This window comes from Lycorma delicatula, chromosome 1 (assembly GCF_047948215.1).
Source record: "Lycorma delicatula isolate Av1 chromosome 1, ASM4794821v1, whole genome shotgun sequence".
Taxonomy (NCBI): Eukaryota; Metazoa; Arthropoda; class Insecta; order Hemiptera; family Fulgoridae; genus Lycorma; species Lycorma delicatula.
The window spans coordinates 321,230,527-321,244,971 of record NC_134455.1 but is presented as its reverse complement, the minus strand read 5'-3'; the positions used below and the strand labels follow the sequence as shown (position 1 = coordinate 321,244,971).

The 14,445-nt window shown below is 24.7% G+C and overlaps 1 long non-coding RNA gene across 1 annotated transcript; it reads left to right on the top strand.

Annotated features, from left to right (window-relative positions):
• Positions 1-207: 207 nt before the first annotated feature.
• Positions 208-7,288, top strand: LOC142318362 (uncharacterized). The gene is made up of 3 exons (XR_012754886.1): positions 208-346; positions 4,839-5,024; positions 7,149-7,288. It is a non-coding gene; the product is annotated as an uncharacterized LOC142318362 (long non-coding RNA).
• Positions 7,289-14,445: the final 7,157 nt, after the last annotated feature.

Here is a 14,445-nt window from a genome sequence, read left to right as displayed (position 1 = left end):
AAACATCTAATCTTATTTAACACATATTAAATAAAACTAAAGGAATATAAATATATAGTTTCCATAAAAATAAATTTTTATTTCTAATATAAATTTGTATTGTTGTTTGTAATTTTAAATAAATTTGAACAATTATCATTTTTTAACATTCTAGAATATGCACCTGGTTGGTATAGTGGTGAAAGTGTCTTTCCAAATTAGCGGATTTACAAGTCGACAGTTACAGGGTTCATCCACTAATAAGAGAAGTTTTAAGGTTGGGTTTCAATTAAGCGCAGTTAATATGATCCTCTTTCATCGACATAAGCAATACTTCAATGGATTGCTGAAGGCAGAACAGGTTAAAGTGAGAAAAAAACATTCCAGAATATAGTTATTGAAATTTTAAGTGTCTATAAAATAAACTGTTCAAGTTTTTCAAGATATCAATTAACACTATGATTTATAATTTCCATGCAGTTAATAAAGAATTCATATATTTTTTATGGAAAAGGGTTTTTTTGAATTTTATGATTTGTTTTTCCTAATCAGTTTAGTAAATGGTTTTTCTGCCTTATTATGCAGCTTACTCTGAAAATGTATTAGCACATATGACCACTCGAGGGTCAACTATGATTAATCTTGTGATTACCCTAGAAGAACAGTTGTGGCAATCCTCCCGGTCAAAGCAATGTTTGTCAATAGAGTTCATGATCTGATAGTGGAATCAAATTTTTATTGTGTTGTAACATAAAGAAACAGATTGGTACTGGTCTATTAGTTTTATGTTTGCTTCTAGTATGATAGCATTACCTCTTTTTGGGTATGAAAATCGCTGTAAAATTCATGCTATATATAAAGAAATGATAAAAGTTAAATTATTTGATATTTATTTAAGCTATTGTATTAATCAATTTTAACAAGAATAATAAAAAAACCTAGTTTTTTTTAATGTATAATTTTTTTGTATTGTTTTAATGATATAAAAATAATAATTATTAAATGTTATATCATTAAAACAATTATTGTTTGTAATAATTATCTTTTGTAATATTTTAAACGTTAGTGGTATAATTATTTATATTTACACTCTTAAAAATTAAGGTTTTTAATAATTGTGGGTATTTTTCCTTTTAATTTTGCAGAGTGTTATATGAATACGTTTATAAAAACATTTATTATTCGGGAAAAAATATTTGCAATTAATATTTATACAAATAAGCATGACAGAGAATCTCATCTGACGTTATGAAAATCATTTTATTTGTAACTAGTTAAATATAAATATATAGTATCCATGGAAATAAATTTTAAATTAGTATAGTATCCATGGATATAAATTATTAATTTGTATTGTTTAACATTTAAATAAATTTTAGCAATCATCATTCTTTTAAAGTAATATCCACCAGGTTGTTTTAGTGGTACCCAAATTCTCTGATTTTAAATTCAAGTGTTCCAGCATTCAAGCCGAGTACTCCTTCTATTAAAATACAAACTAAATATTGCTGTTGGTTTTGTTTTGTTTTGTTAGGATGACACACAGTTAGGATATCCTATAGATATGATTAGATGAACATTATCCACTAACATACAAATAACATCACATGTTTTAGTGTTTTGGGCGATTTATAATTATTTATTTCTTTGTAGAATATCAAGGTTGTCGTTTAATATTAATACACTTGAAAGTATGGTGACTGAAATTGTGTTCATTTTATATTTGTGAGCATGTGCGCACATGTGTTAAAAGTACCAACAGTTATTGAAAGATTACAATGATATTATAAACTGTAGTGTACAATTCTCATAATTGTGTCATTACTTCGGCTCTAAAACACAAAAGGTACTGTAATAAAAATATAACTGTTTTTCAAAAAAAGATTGTTACATATAAAACAGTAAGACACTAGGTCAAAAACTCTTATAATTTAGAACTCACTTTAAAAAAAATACTTGTTAAATATATTTGACAGATTGTACACAATGTTTCAGGGTTCCATACAAGAAGCAAAAAAAACATTACAAAAATCTTACCCAACTGATTTTGTAATATTTTTTTTTTATTATATTATAATTATTGAAAAAATTATAGGTATAAACTACTCTAATTAATCTGTCAGGAAATCAGTTGTTAATATTTTTGTTTATTTCAAGAGATTTTAGAAACATCTAATCTGTCATCAAATTTTAGAGGGTTTGCCGAAAATAGAGTGTGATAATTACTATTTTATATTGTTTTAAAGATAATTAAAAAATTATGTCTAAATTACCTGGATTTTGGAAAGTGAATTACTATTTAATAAGATTTATAAAAATTAGCATTAAAAAAGAAAACATCTAATCTTATTTAACGCATATTAAATAAAACTAAAGGAATATAAATATATAGTTTCCATAAAAATAAATTTTTATTTCTAATATAAATTTGTATTGTTGTTTGTAATTTTAAATAAATTTGAACAATTATCATTTTTTAACATTCTAGAATATCCACCTGGTTGGTATAGTGGTAAAAGTTTCTTTCCAAATCAGCTGATTTACAAGTCGACAGTTACAGGGTTCATCCACTAATAAGAGAAGTTTTAAGGTTGGGTTTCAATTAAGTGCAGTTAATATCATCCTCTTTCATCGACATAAGCAATACTTCAATGGATTGCTGAAGGCAGAACAGGTAAAAGTGAGAAAAAAACATTCCAGAATATAGTTATTGAAATTTTAAGTGTCTATAAAATAAACTGTTCAAGTTTTTCAAGATATCAATTAACACTATGATTTATCATTTCCATGCAGTTAATAAAGAATTCATATATTTTTTATGGAAAAGGGTTCCTTTGAATTTTATGATTTGTTTTTCCTAATCAGTTTAGTAAATGGTTTCTGCCTTATTATGCAGCTTACTCTGAGAATGTATTAGCACATATGACCACTCGAGGGTCAACTATGATTAATCTTGTGATTACCCTAGAAGAACAGTTGTGGCAATCCTCCCGGTCAAAGCAATGTTTGTCAATAGAGTTCATGATCTGATAGTGGAATCAAATTTTTATTGTGTTGTAACATAAAGAAACAGATTGGTACTGGTCTATTAGTTTTATGTTTGCTTCTAGTATGATAGCATTACCTCATTTTGGGTATGAAAATCGCTGTAAAATTCATGCTATATATAAAGAAATGATAAAAGTTAAATTATTTGATATTTATTTAAGCTATTGTATTAATCAATTTTAACAAGAATAATAAAAAAACCTAGTTTTTTTAATGTATAATTTTTTTGTATTGTTTTAATGATATAAAAATAATAATTATTAAATGTTATATCATTAAAACAATTATTGTTTGTAATAATTATCTTTTGTAATATTTTAAACGTTAGTGGTATAATTATTTATATTTACACTCTTAAAAATTAAGGTTTTTAATAATTGTGGGTATTTTTCCTTTTAATTTTGCAGAGTGTTATATGAATACGTTTATAAAAACATTTATTATTCGGGAAAAAATATTTGCAATTAATATTTATACAAATAAGCATGACAGAGAATCTCATCTGACGTTATGAAAATCATTTTATTTGTAACTAAATAAATATAAATATATAGTATCCATGGAAATAAATTTTAAATTAGTATAGTATCCATGGATATAAATTAATTTGTATTGTTTAACATTTAAATAAATTTTAGCAATCATCATTCTTTTAAAGTAATATCCACCAGGTTGTTTTAGTGGTACCCAAATTCTCTGATTTTAAATTCAAGTGTTCCAGCATTCAAGCCGAGTACTCCTTCTATTAAAATACAAACTAAATATTGCTGTTGGTTTTGTTTTGTTTTGTTAGGATGACACACAGTTAGGATATCCTATAGATATGATTAGATGAACATTATCCACTAACATACAAATAACATCACATGTTTTGGTGTTTTGGGCGATTTATAATTATTTATTTCTTTGTAGAATATCAAGGTTGTCGTTTAATATTAATACACTTGAAAGTATGGTGACTGAAATTGCGTTCATTTTATATTTGTGAGCATGTGCGCACATGTGTTAAAAGTACCAACAGTTATTGAAAGATTACAATGATATTATAAACTGTAGTGTACAATTCTCATAATTGTGTCATTACTTCTGCTCAAAAACACAAAAGTTACTGTAATAAAAATATAACTGTTTTTCAAAAAAAGGATTGTTACATATAAAACAGTAAGACACTAGGTCAAAAACTCTTATAATTTAGAACTCACTTTAAAAAAAATACTTGTTAAATATATTTGACAGATTGTACTCAATGTTTCAGGGTTCCATAAGAGAAGCAAAAAATAACATTACAAAAATCTTACCCAACTGATTTCATTAATAATGTAATTAACATATTTATTTTTATAAATAATTTTAATGTAAAAATCAAATAATTTATGTAATATTTTTTTTTATTATATTATAATTATTGAAAAAATTATAGGTATAAACTACTTTAATTAATCTGTCAAGAAATCAGTTGTTAATATTTTTGTTTATTTCAAGAGATTTTAGAAACATCTAATCTGTCATCTAATTTTAGAGGGTTTGCCGAAAATAGTGTGATAATTACTATTTTTTATTGTTTTAAAGATATTTAAAAAATTATGTCTAAATTACCTGGATTTTGGAAAGTGAATTACTATTTAATAAGATTTATAAAAATTAGCATTAAAAAAGATAACATCTAATCTTATTTAACACATATTAAATAAAACTAAAGGAATATAAATATATAGTTTCCATAGAAATAAATTTTTATTTCTAATATAAATTTGTATTGTTGTTTGTAATTTTAAATAAATTTGAACAATTATCATTTTTTAACATTCTAGAATATGCACCTGGTTGGTATAGTGGTGAAAGTGTCTTTCCAAATCAGCGGATTTACAAGTCGACAGTTACAGGGTTCATCCACTAATAAGAGAAGTTTTAAGGTTGGGTTTCAATTAAGCGCAGTTAATATGATCCTCTTTCATCGACATAAGCAATACTTCAATGGATTGCTGAAGGCAGAACAGGTAAAAGTGAGAAAAAAACATTCCAGAATATAGTTATTGAAATTTTAAGTGTCTATAAAATAAACTGTTCAAGTTTTTCAAGATATCAATTAACACTATGATTTATAATTTCCATGCAGTTAATAAAGAATTCATATATTTTTTATGGAAAAGGGTTCCTTTGAATTTTATGATTTGTTTTTCCTAATCAGTTTAGTAAATGGTTTCTGCCTTATTATGCAGCTTACTCTGAAAATGTATTAGCACATATGACCACTCGAGGGTCAACTATGATTAATCTTGTGATTACCCTAGAAGAACAGTTGTGGCAATCCTCCCGGTCAAAGCAATGTTTGTCAATAGAGTTCATGATCTGATAGTGGAATCAAATTTTTATTGTGTTGTAACATAAAGAAACAGATTGGTACTGGTCTATTAGTTTTATGTTTGCTTCTAGTATGATAGCATTACCTCTTTTTGGGTATGAAAATCGCTGTAAAATTCATGCTATATATAAAGAAATGATAAAAGTTAAATTATTTGATATTTATTTAAGCTATTGTATTAATCAATTTTAACAAGAATAATAAAAAAACCTAGTTTTTTTTAATGTATAATTTTTTTGTATTGTTTTAATGATATAAAAATAATAATTATTAAATGTTATATCATTAAAACAATTATTGTTTGTAATAATTATCTTTTGTAATATTTTAAACGTTAGTGGTATAATTATTTATATTTACACTCTTAAAAATTAAGGTTTTTAATAATTGTGGGTATTTTTCCTTTTAATTTTGCAGAGTGTTATATGAATACGTTTATAAAAACATTTATTATTCGGGAAAAAATATTTGCAATTAATATTTATACAAATAAGCATGACAGAGAATCTCATCTGACGTTATGAAAATCATTTTATTTGTAACTAGTTAAATATAAATATATAGTATCCATGGAAATAAATTTTAAATTAGTATAGTATCCATGGATATAAATTATTAATTTGTATTGTTTAACATTTAAATAAATTTTAGCAATCATCATTCTTTTAAAGTAATATCCACCAGGTTGTTTTAGTGGTACCCAAATTCTCTGATTTTAAATTCAAGTGTTCCAGCATTCAAGCCGAGTACTCCTTCTATTAAAATACAAACTAAATATTGCTGTTGGTTTTGTTTTGTTTTGTTAGGATGACACACAGTTAGGATATCCTATAGATATGATTAGATGAACATTATCCACTAACATACAAATAACATCACATGTTTTAGTGTTTTGGGCGATTTATAATTATTTATTTCTTTGTAGAATATCAAGGTTGTCGTTTAATATTAATACACTTGAAAGTATGGTGACTGAAATTGCGTTCATTTTATATTTGTGAGCATGTGCGCACATGTGTTAAAAGTACCAACAGTTATTGAAAGATTACAATGATATTATAAAATGTAGTGTACAATTCTCATAATTGTGTCATTACTTCGGCTCTAAAACACAAAAGGTACTGTAATAAAAATATAACTGTTTTTCAAAAAAAGATTGTTACATATAAAACAGTAAGACACTAGGTCAAAAACTCTTATAATTTAGAACTCACTTTAAAAAAAATACTTGTTAAATATATTTGACAGATTGTACACAATGTTTCAGGGTTCCATACAAGAAGCAAAAAAACATTACAAAAATCTTACCCAACTGATTTTTTAATATTTTTTTTTTATTATATTATAATTATTGAAAAAATTATAGGTATAAACTACTTTAATTAATCTGTCAGGAAATCAGTTGTTAATATTTTTGTTTATTTCAAGAGATTTTAGAAACATCTAATCTGTCATCAAATTTTAGAGGGTTTGCCGAAAATAGAGTGTGATAATTACTATTTTTTATTGTTTTAAAGATATTTAAAAAATTATGTCTAAATTACCTGGATTTTGGAAAGTGAATTACTATTTAATAAGATTTATAAAAATTAACATTAAAAAAGATAACATCTAATCTTATTTAACACATATTAAATAAAACTAAAGGAATATAAATATATAGTTTCCATAGAAATAAATTTTTATTTCTAATATAAATTTGTATTGTTGTTTGTAATTTTAAATAAATTTGAACAGTTATCATTTTTTAACATTCTAGAATATCCACCTGGTTGGTATAGTGGTGAAAGTGTCTTTCCAAATCAGCTGATTTACAAGTCGACAGTTACAGGGTTCATCCACTAATAAGAGAAGTTTTAAGGTTGGGTTTCAATTAAGTGCAGTTAATATCATCCTCTTTCATCGACATAAGCAATACTTCAATGGATTGCTGAAGGCAGAACAGGTAAAAGTGAGAAAAAAACATTCCAGAATATAGTTATTGAAATTTTAAGTGTCTATAAAATAAACTGTTCAAGTTTTTCAAGATATCAATTAACACTATGATTTATAATTTCCATGCAGTTAATAAAGAATTCATATATTTTTTATGGAAAAGGGTTCCTTTGAATTTTATGATTTGTTTTTCCTAATCAGTTTAGTAAATGGTTTCTGCCTTATTATGCAGCTTACTCTGAAAATGTATTAGCACATATGACCACTCGAGGGTCAACTATGATTAATTTTGTGATTACCCTAGAAGAACAGTTGTGGCAATCCTCCTGGTCAAAGCAATGTTTGTCAATAGAGTTCATGATCTGATAGTGGAATCAAATTTTTATTGTGTTGTAACATAAAGAAACAGATTGGTACTGGTCTATTAGTTTTATGTTTGCTTCTAGTATGATAGCATTACCTCTTTTTGGGTATGAAAATCGCTGTAAAATTCATGCTATATATAAAGAAATGATAAAAGTTAAATTATTTGATATTTATTTAAGCTATTGTATTAATCAATTTTAACAAGAATAATAAAAAAACCTAGTTTTTTTTAATGTATAATTTTTTTGTATTGTTTTAATGATATAAAAATAATAATTATTAAATGTTATATCATTAAAACAATTATTGTTTGTAATAATTATCTTTTGTAATATTTTAAACGTTAGTGGTATAATTATTTATATTTACACTCTTAAAAATTAAGGTTTTTAATAATTGTGGGTATTTTTCCTTTTAATTTTGCAGAGTGTTATATGAATACGTTTATAAAAACATTTATTATTCGGGAAAAAATATTTGCAATTAATATTTATACAAATAAGCATGACAGAGAATCTCATCTGACGTTATGAAAATCATTTTATTTGTAACTAGTTAAATATAAATATATAGTATCCATGGAAATAAATTTTAAATTAGTATAGTATCCATGGATATAAATTATTAATTTGTATTGTTTAACATTTAAATAAATTTTAGCAATCATCATTCTTTTAAAGTAATATCCACCAGGTTGTTTTAGTGGTACCCAAATTCTCTGATTTTAAATTCAAGTGTTCCAGCATTCAAGCCGAGTACTCCTTCTATTAAAATACAAACTAAATATTGCTGTTGGTTTTGTTTTGTTTTGTTAGGATGACACACAGTTAGGATATCCTATAGATATGATTAGATGAACATTATCCACTAACATACAAATAACATCACATGTTTTAGTGTTTTGGGCGATTTATAATTATTTATTTCTTTGTAGAATATCAAGGTTGTCGTTTAATATTAATACACTTGAAAGTATGGTGACTGAAATTGCGTTCATTTTATATTTGTGAGCATGTGCGCACATGTGTTAAAAGTACCAACAGTTATTGAAAGATTACAATGATATTATAAACTGTAGTGTACAATTCTCATAATTGTGTCATTACTTCGGCTCTAAAACACAAAAGGTACTGTAATAAAAATATAACTGTTTTTCAAAAAAAGATTGTTACATATAAAACAGTAAGACACTAGGTCAAAAACTCTTATAATTTAGAACTCACTTTAAAAAAAATACTTGTTAAATATATTTGACAGATTGTACACAATGTTTCAGGGTTCCATACAAGAAGCAAAAAAAACATTACAAAAATCTTACCCAACTGATTTCATTAATAATGTAATTAACATATTTATTTTTATAAATAATTTTAATGTAAAAATCAAATAATTTATGTAATATTTTTTTTTATTATATTATAATTATTGAAAAAATTATAGGTATAAACTACTTTTTATTAATCTGTCAGGAAATCAGTTGTTAATATTTTTGTTTATTTCAAGAGATTTTAGAAACATCTAATCTGTCATCAAATTTTAGAGGGTTTGCCGAAAATAGAGTGTGATAATTACTATTTTTTATTGTTTTAAAGATATTTAAAAAATTATGTCTAAATTACCTGGATTTTGGAAAGTGAATTACTATTTAATAAGATTTATAAAAATTAGCAAAAAAAAAGATAACATCTAATCTTATTTAACACATATTTAATAAAACTAAAGGAATATAAATATATAGTTTCCATAGAAATAAATTTTTATTTCTAATATAAATTTGTATTGTTGTTTGTAATTTTAAATAAATTTGAACAATTATCATTTTTTAACATTCTAGAATATCCACCTGGTTGGTATAGTCGTAAAAGTTTCTTTCCAAATCAGCTGATTTACAAGTCGACAGTTACAGGGTTCATCCACTAATAAGAGAAGTTTTAAGGTTGGGTTTCAATTAAGTGCAGTTAATATCATCCTCTTTCATCGACATAAGCAATACTTCAATAGATTGCTGAAGGCAGAACAGGTAAAAGTGAGAAAAAAACATTCCAGAATATAGTTATTGAAATTTTAAGTGTCTATAAAATAAACTGTTCAAGTTTTTCAAGATATCAATTAACACTATGATTTATAATTTCCATGCAGTTAATATAGAATTCATATATTTTTTATGGAAAAGGGTTCCTTTGAATTTTATGATTTGTTTTTCCTAATCAGTTTAGTAAATGGTTTCTGCCTTATTATGCAGCTTACTCTGAAAATGTATTAGCACATATGACCACTCGAGGGTCAACTATGATTAATCTTGTGATTACCCTAGAAGAACAGTTGTGGCAATCCTCCCGGTCAAAGCAATGTTTGTCAATAGAGTTCATGATCTGATAGTGGAATCAAATTTTTATTGTGTTGTAATATAAAGAAACAGATTGGTACTGGTCTATAAGTTTTATGTTTGCTTCTAGTATGATAGCATTACCTTTTTTTGGGTATGAAAATCGCTGTAAAATTCATGCTATATATAAAGAAATGATAAAAGTTAAATTATTTGATATTTATTTCAACTATTGTATTAATCAATTTTAACAAGAATAATAAAAAAACCTAGTTTTTTTCAAATGTATAATTTTTTTGTATTGTTTTAATGATATAAAAATAATAATTATTAAATGTTATATCATTAAAACAATTATTGTTTGTAATAATTATCTTTTGTAATATTTTAAACGTTAGTGGTATAATTATTTATATTTACACTCTTAAAAATTAAGGTTTTTAATAATTGTGGGTATTTTTCCTTTTAATTTTGCAGAGTGTTATATGAATACGTTTATAAAAACATTTATTATTCGGGAAAAAATATTTGCAATTAATATTTATACAAATAAGCATGACAGAGAATCTCACCTGACGTTATGAAAATCATTTTATTTGTAACTAGTTAAATATAAATATATAGTATCCATGGAAATAAATTTTAAATTAGTATAGTATCCATGGATATAAATTATTAATTTGTATTGTTTAACATTTAAATAAATTTTAGCAATCATCATTCTTTTAAAGTAATATCCACCAGGTTGTTTTAGTGGTACCCAAATTCTCTGATTTTAAATTCAAGTGTTCCAGCATTCAAGCCGAGTACTCCTTCTATTAAAATACAAACTAAATATTGCTGTTGGTTTTGTTTTGTTTTGTTAGGATGACACACAGTTAGGATATCTTATAGATATGATTAGATGAACATTATCCACTAACATACAAATAACATCACATGTTTTAGTGTTTTGGGCGATTTATAATTATTTATTTCTTTGTAGAATATCAAGGTTGTCGTTTAATATTAATACACTTGAAAGTATGGTGACTGAAATTGCGTTCATTTTATATTTGTGAGCATGTGCGCACATGTGTTAAAAGTACCAACAGTTATTGAAAGATTACAATGATATTATAAACTGTAGTGTACAATTCTCATAATTGTGTCATTACTTCGGCTCAAAAACACAAAAGGTACTGTAATAAAAATATAACTGTTTTTCAAAAATAAGAGAAGTTTTAAGGTTGGGTTTCAATTAAGTGCAGTTAATATCATCCTCTTTCATCGACATAAGCAATACTTCAATGGATTGCTGAAGGCAGAACAGGTAAAAGTGAGAAAAAAACATTCCAGAATATAGTTATTGAAATTTTAAGTGTCTATAAAATAAACTGTTCAAGTTTTTCAAGATACTAATTAACACTATGATTTATAATTTCCATGCAGTTAATAAAGAATTCATATATTTTTTATGGAAAAGGGTTCCTTTGAATTTTATGATTTGTTTTTCCTAATCAGTTTAGTAAATGGTTTCTGCCTTATTATGCAGCTTACTCTGAAAATGTAGCAATGTTTGTCAATAGAGTTCATGATCTGATAGTGGAATCAAATTTTTATTGTGTTGTAACATAAAGAAACAGATTGGTACTGGTCTATTAGTTTTATGTTTGCTTCTAGTATGATAGCATTACCTCTTTTTGGGTATGAAAATCGCTGTAAAATTCATGCTATATATAAAGAAATGATAAAAGTTAAATTATTTGATATTTATTTAAGCTATTGTATTAATCAATTTTAACAAGAATAATAAAAAAACCTAGTTTTTTTTAATGTATAATTTTTTTGTATTGTTTTAATGATATAAAAATAATAATTATTAAATGTTATATCATTAAAACAATTATTGTTTGTAATAATTATCTTTTGTAATATTTTAAACGTTAGTGGTATAATTATTTATATTTACACTCTTAAAAATTAAGGTTTTTAATAATTGTGGGTATTTTTCCTTTTAATTTTGCAGAGTGTTATATGAATACGTTTATAAAAACATTTATTATTCGGGAAAAAATATTTGCAATTAATATTTATACAAATAAGCATGACAGAGAATCTCATCTGACGTTATGAAAATCATTTTATTTGTAACTAGTTAAATATAAATATATAGTATCCATGGAAATAAATTTTAAATTAGTATAGTATCCATGGATATAAATTATTAATTTGTATTGTTTAACATTTAAATAAATTTTAGCAATCATCATTCTTTTAAAGTAATATCCACCAGGTTGTTTTAGTGGTACCCAAATTCTCTGATTTTAAATTCAAGTGTTCCAGCATTCAAGCCGAGTACTCCTTCTATTAAAATACAAACTAAATATTGCTGTTGGTTTTGTTTTGTTTTGTTAGGATGACACACAGTTAGGATATCCTATAGATATGATTAGATGAACATTATCCACTAACATACAAATAACATCACATGTTTTAGTGTTTTGGGCGATTTATAATTATTTATTTCTTTGTAGAATATCAAGGTTGTCGTTTACTATTAATACACTTGAAAGTATGGTGACTGAAATTGCGTTCATTTTATATTTGTGAGCATGTGCGCACATGTGTTAAAAGTACCAACAGTTATTGAAAGATTACAATGATATTATAAACTGTAGTGTACAATTCTCATAATTGTGTCATAACTTCTGCTCAAAAACACAAAAGGTACTGTAATAAAAATATAACTGTTTTTCAAAAAAAGATTGTTACATATAAAACAGTAAGACACTAGGTCAAAAACTCTTATAATTTAGAACTCACTTTAAAAAAAATACTTGTTAAATATATTTGACAGATTGTACACAATGTTTCAGGGTTCCATACAAGAAGCAAAAAAAACATTACAAAAATCTTACCCAACTGATTTTGTAATATTTTTTTTTTATTATATTATAATTATTGAAAAAATTATAGGTATAAACTACTTTAATTAATCTGTCAGGAAATCAGTTGTTAATATTTTTGTTTATTTCAAGAGATTTTAGAAACATCTAATCTGTCATCAAATTTTAGAGGGTTTGCCGAAAATAGAGTGTGATAATTACTATTTTTTATTGTTTTAAAGATATTTAAAAAATTATGTCTAAATTACCTGGATTTTGGAAAGTGAATTACTATTTAATAAGATTTATAAAAATTAGCAAAAAAAAAGATAACATCTAATCTTATTTAACACATATTTAATAAAACTAAAGGAATATAAATATATAGTTTCCATAGAAATAAATTTTTATTTCTAATATAAATTTGTATTGTTGTTTGTAATTTTAAATAAATTTGAACAATTATCATTTTTTAACATTCTAGAATATCCACCTGGTTGGTATAGTGGTAAAAGTTTCTTTCCAAATCAGCTGATTTACAAGTCGACAGTTACAGGGTTCATCCACTAATAAGAGAAGTTTTAAGGTTGGGTTTCAATTAAGTGCAGTTAATATCATCCTCTTTCATCGACATAAGCAATACTTCAATAGATTGCTGAAGGCAGAACAGGTAAAAGTGAGAAAAAAACATTCCAGAATATAGTTATTGAAATTTAAAGTGTCTATAAAATAAACTGTTCAAGTTTTTCAAGATATCAATTAACACTATGATTTATAATTTCCATGCAGTTAATATAGAATTCATATATTTTTTATGGAAAAGGGTTCCTTTGAATTTTATGATTTGTTTTTCCTAATCAGTTTAGTAAATGGTTTCTGCCTTATTATGCAGCTTACTCTGAAAATGTATTAGCACATATGACCACTCGAGGGTCAACTATGATTAATCTTGTGATTACCCTAGAAGAACAGTTGTGGCAATCCTCCCGGTCAAAGCAATGTTTGTCAATAGAGTTCATGATCTGATAGTGGAATCAAATTTTTATTGTGTTGTAATATAAAGAAACAGATTGGTACTGGTCTATAAGTTTTATGTTTGCTTCTAGTATGATGGCATTACCTTTTTTTGGGTATGAAAATCGCTGTAAAATTCATGCTATATATAAAGAAATGATAAAAGTTAAATTATTTGATATTTATTTCAACTATTGTATTAATCAATTTTAACAAGAATAATAAAAAAACCTAGTTTTTTTCAAATGTATAATTTTTTTGTATTGTTTTAATGATATAAAAATAATAATTATTAAATGTTATATCATTAAAACAATTATTGTTTGTAATAATTATCTTTTGTAATATTTTAAACGTTAGTGGTATAATTATTTATATTTACACTCTTAAAAATTAAGGTTTTTAATAATTGTGGGTATTTTTCCTTTTAATTTTGCAGAGTGTTATATGAATACGTTTATAAAAACATTTATTATTCGGGAAAAAATATTTGCAATTAATATTTATACAAATAAGCATGACAGAGAATCTCACCTGACGTTATGAAA